We start from the raw sequence: 5,701 nt of genomic DNA, 5'->3' as shown, positions 1-5,701 counted from the left end.
AGGCCATGGTGATGCTGAGAAATCTCTTGTGTGGGATTCTTTTTTTTTTTTTTTTTTTTTTTTTAGTTCTGATGCTGTTGTATTGGTTATTAAAAGTATAATATATGAAGGTTGAATGAGCAGGAGTTTGTCAGGATAGGATAGAGCAAAATCAAAAAGCTCTTAGGTAACCCAGCTTCCATAGATCTGTAACATAAATAGGAAAAGTTTGAATTGCTTAAATGGGAAACTAAGGACAAAAGAAAAACAGGAACGGAAGGTGTGACATTTGGCACTAAGACGTTTCCAGACCTTTTTCAATGTGAGGATGGCAGCCAGTTTATAGCCTTCTCTCCTCCTACTGCCTTTACGACAGCATTTCAGCTCCAGGCCTCATTCCGATGCATCCTCCCTCCCCACCACTCCTGCTTACAAATATATATTTCAATGGGCTTAGGCTGCACAGAGTTCCAAACCCAGCATGTAATGCGTACAATTGTTTTCACGCTTTTCCACAAAGAGCCACATTCATGCCTTTTGGGGCTCTGCTTTGTCATGCTCTTGCTCTTTTTCTTCTTTAAGTTAGACCAGGATCAGAACCCTACATGAACGCTAACAAAAAGGCTAAAAAACCATCTGTGTTTGCATGGGGATGGACGTTACATCCCTGCTCCATTCAGTCTCCTAAAGGAAATAAAGAAGCGACCTTTTAGAGAAGATAAGAAAGCTGGTCATTAGAGATCCCTTTGCATTTTTTGAGCAGTAGAAACACTGAATGGTGACCTAGCAAGTTGGACACAACAGCCTGCTCCATCTTCTGTGTACTTCTGTACTTTTGAGGAGATTTTCTGAGTGCAAAATTGCGTGGAGCTGTGTTTGTACAATGTGCTCTGGGGCACATTGTGCCTTGGGCTCCTTGCTATGTGTGGGATAACAGGCTCATCATAATGGGATATTCTTAATCACCAGTTCAGAATTGGCTGCAGCACCAGCTGTGAGATGATTTTGCTGTTCCAGCTAAACTGACAATATGCAAACTCTTTTAATGGAGGTAAAGTTTATGTTAACAACATGGGACTGTCCTTTCTGCTGTATTTGCTGGCATTGTTAGGAAAACAGCTTTATTCTGCACTCTTAGATCACACCTTGCCATCTCAGTAAAGCTGTGATATGTTGGTCACTCACTGTTTTCATAAATCAGATTTAATAAACAAAAGTACGAGGGGTGCTCCAAAAGTAATGCCTCCTATTTTATGATGTTGGCTCACAATGTCAGAGGCAGATGCTGGTGGTGTGGCAGTAGAGGCTGAACCTTTTTGCCAATAACCCACTCCATTTTGTTGCCCTGTGACAGATGGCATTGGAGTGGCAGTCTGACAGAACAGTGTCTGACATGGAGGTGTGTTTGGAGTAAAGGTATAGAACTGAATTCCTCCGTGCAGAAAAAATGGCACCCACTGACATTCCTCAATGCTTGGTGAATGCTGATAGAGAACAACTCAGAGTCATTGAGGGGTGGTTGGTGGGGTGGTACATCTCAGCAGTGGCAACATTGACACTGAGGGACCTCTGCTGAAGCACTGTGTATGAGCTTGGCATGCAGGCTCTTGCTCATCACTGGCAAAAATGCACAGCTAATGGTGCTTGGTAGCTGAGAATTTGCTTTATCAACTTGTTTTACTGTACTCTTTGTATCTGTTGCAGTTTCCATGAAGGCATAATATAATAATATATTATGTATAAAATAAATATAATAAATAATAATAATATTTTATGTATAAAATAATAATAATAATATATTATGTATAAAATAAATAAATAATAATATAAATAGGAGGCATTACTTTCAGAGCAACTTATGCTTGAAATTAAATATCTGGCTTTCTGAAGTGCATTCAAGAACTATCACACGAGTTGTGCTTGCTTTACACAAACATAAATTTGATAGAACTTAGTGGAATGTAACTACCTACTTCAGAACAGCTTATCTGCAAGGGACAGCCAGCCCTCCGACAAATAATACCTACCTGCAGTGCTTTTCAAGATGTTCAGGTGCTTTATTTAATACCAATTCAAATTTGAACAGCTGCTTCAAATACTGCAAACATAGTATGAGTTGATAAATTGATACACAGAGCAGATAAATAACAGTTAGTCACACATGATGATACGGAATTAATTCAACGGATCTCAGTGTTTTCTTCCATCCTGTCAGCGCTGCAATGGGTCAGCTACCTTTTAAGGGAGGGATGCCAGATTGTACATGTATTTCTGAGATTAGATGGTGGGCATGCTGATATAAGCTCAGCAGGAATGAGGGGATGCTGTGTCTAAAAGGAGAGAGCTGCTGCCAATCACACTGCTGACAGTATCTTGCCTGTGTCCAAAGCAGAAGCTCCCAGCTGCCACTGAGCTCGGAGCACCACGACAGCCAGAAATTTGGATCCCGAGCCTTTCATGGACGCCTTTCGATATGCCATGGCTCCTGGCCCTGTGCCAGCTCTTCTTTGCCTTTCAGAATCTGCCTGCATGGAGTCTGCACATTCCTGTGGTGGCAGCTTGCTGCCACCTGCAACAAAGCACGCTTTCCCTATGCTCCTTCCCATTTGTGTCATGTTGGACTGAAGTCTCTTATTATCGATGTGGCAATAGCTATGGGATATGCAATACCTGTACTGTGAAAGAAATGCTACCTATAATAAGGTTTAAAAGGGACCCCTCCCCCCCATTCTAATTCTACAGACCCTAGCAGATCTATGACTAATGGAGACGGATTATTTTTATAACATATAATGCATGTATGTGCACCAGAACTTCAGAAATGAGACAACATATTTTCTGCCAACATTTCAAGTATGATTTTCAAAGCAAACGGGATCCCATTTGCAGAGGGAATTTGGGCAGAGGGAGGGGGAAAAACGAGGTCGGAAGTTGGAGAAAGATGTATAAGCTCCATATGAATGAACCCAAAGAAGCAATGGCTGGAAGACTCACACAGCCTGAGGTTGTTGGAATCCACACAAGGACGTTAAGCTGCTGAACATCTGAATGCAGCACAGCTGTGGTCACCTGACCTTCCATCAGGTTTAGTGAATGTCTGAACACCTTTTTTTTTTTAAATTCACAGATTTCTAACAAAAAAGAAATAAGATTTATACGTAAGTAATGCATCCGCAAAGATTCTATCAGATACATTTGAAATAGCACTCCAGGGGCTTGGGTCCTGTTTTTCCTTCTGCCATACATGGTGTAACTTACAACACTTACACTTCAAATGCCCACTGTTTAAAAAAAAAAAACCCCAAAACCCAGCTCTGATAGTTCACTACCTCAAGGGTAAAAGAAGATGTTTGTGATGTTTTTGGAGTACAAGATGAAGTGTATCACTGGTAACACTGCAGATAAGCAGATTTCAGCCAGATCATTATGTACTGGTCTTGCATTTGAACTCCACGATCACCATCTACAGAAGCACAGCAGGATGCAATTGTTGAAAACTACGGAATGTGGTGCACCAAGCTACTGGTGAACCTGAAAGAGTGTCTTTTCAAATAATGCTACAGACGTCAGGGCATTCCAGTCATTTCCCTTTTGGGTCATACCCACTTATTTGACTTCTTGCCTTCACGTTTGCATGGTCCTGACTATTTTTCTCCAGTGATACCCCCATTTAATGCAAACCTCGGGGCCTCACTGACACCCTCCACATCGTAGAGCAAACAACCTCACTCTAATGCAAATGACCTCAAGGCCCAGTTCTGAAACAACCGTATGGAAGTAACTGATCAGGCACTGTCTGTACCTGGATGCCAAGCAAGAAATACCAGCATAAATTCTGTTTAACATCTATGCATTCAGAGGCAATATAGGCAAGTACCCAGATTTCTGCCAAACCAAACTTGGATGCTGTGCAATCCAGTAGTGAACAATTATGGGAACAGAATTAGGGCTTAATGGTTATATTGCCTGGGGAGACAACCGCTCTATGGAGTGGTATGTTTCTTTGGTATGAGCCTTTGCTATTACTTAAGTTTCGTTCTTTGGATCATTTTTTAATACATGACAATGCATGAGGACTTACATCCTCTGTACAGAACCCATCCAGCAGCAATAGGCAACGTTTTTCTCCTATTTTAAGCTTCTTGCTGCCAGTCTAAGCCCCAAAAGATCCTTCTCATGGCACTCTCTTCTTGTTTGAGCTACGTGTGTTTTCTTCGTCCTCACTTGCATCTGTTTGGGTGGGGTGGAGGGAATGGGGAAAAGGTAAAAGGGGAAGGCTCAACCGTCTCTCTATTTCGGGTCGTCTGCTGTTTCCGCTATCTGGAGCCTCAACAGAGCTCAATTGTTTCATTTATTGCATGCAGAGGGCGGCTGCTGCACCCACTAGTGGGTGAATTTGTACTGAGATGTGGCAGAAAATATTTGGTTCACACAAAGTTATAGAAATTATACAACAAACTATGCATGCTTTTTTTTTTTTTTCTTTGTCCCTTTTCTTTGTCCCCGCCAGCATTTCTTCACAGTTTTCACTTCGGCCTTGTCTTATTCCACTTTTCTGATGCTGATTTGCCTCATTACCCCAAAGTGACAACTCACTGATACTTGATCTCATGCAACACAAAGCAGAGAAAGCACAGATCAGCGCCGTGTTAGTTCCAGCCACTTTAGAGAGCTTTCGTAGCCCGGGGCAGGTAGGAACCCTCCCCCGACATCCGTGCTTTCACCCTATTTCCAGCGCTGTGAGACCACATCAGAACACCTACATGTCTGACACGGCCAGGCCAGAAGGAAAAGCAAGATAAGGTTCACTGAAATACCGTTCCACATTACAGCTCCGGCAAATCAGACACTGCAATAAAGAAGAGTCAAACCACACTGCGTTTAGCAGAGTCATCTTCCGGAGCTGTTTGCTTACATCTCGTCTTCAAAGCAGCGCAGATGCGCAGCTGTTGTGGAGGAACGGGTACTGACATTGCAGTCACTTTGGTGACAGCATGCCGATGTATTTTCGGTGTTCCACGTATTCTCATTTCACAAACAAACAAACAACCACAAAAAGCCACCACAGCAGCAAAACCCCACCAACTTTTCTCCTCACATTCGCTGTGTCAGGGTTTGAAGTCACAGACCGTGCTTCACCCCTTCATCGGGACACAGCCGTACGTAAGCTCACGGCTGCAACAGTTGGTCTCCCACCACAGACTGCAGCTCATCACAGCAACCAGAGCGTTTGGCGGGGACTGAAGGCGATCTCCTTATGGACGACAAGCCTTTATCTTAAGCCCTCACAACTCCTCACAGGAGGCTCGCGGTGCTGCCTGTCCCGCAGCAGCAGCCGGAACAGCGCACAGCCCCGCTGCCCGCAACGGGAAAAGGTTAACGACGTAAACTGAGCACTGTCTGCACAGCGTAGTTGAATATTTATTTCATCAGTTAAGGAACGAATTTCTCGCCGCCGCATCTCCACACAGAACAAAGCGCTGTTCCGGCGGCACGCAGCCGCTTCCCGCTCCGCTCCCGCGCGGCCCAGCTCCCTTAGCGACACGGCGCTCCGCCCACCGCCATCTTAACTCCGGGCGCCCCCGCCCACCCTGCACTCTGCCCCCGACGGCGCGGCGGGGCCCAGCGCGAGCGCGGCAACAGGGGAAGGAGAAACCCTCGCTGCAAACGCCACGCCGGCCCGGCCCGGCCCGGCCCGGCCCGGCCCGGCCCGGCCCGGCCC

The sequence above is a fragment of the Centrocercus urophasianus genome, unplaced genomic scaffold (genome assembly GCF_019232065.1).
Source record: "Centrocercus urophasianus isolate 14NV4802_14NV808 unplaced genomic scaffold, USGS_Curo_1.0 seq_34, whole genome shotgun sequence".
Classification (NCBI taxonomy): Eukaryota; Metazoa; Chordata; class Aves; order Galliformes; family Phasianidae; genus Centrocercus; species Centrocercus urophasianus.
Note: the sequence above shows the minus strand (reverse complement) of the source record.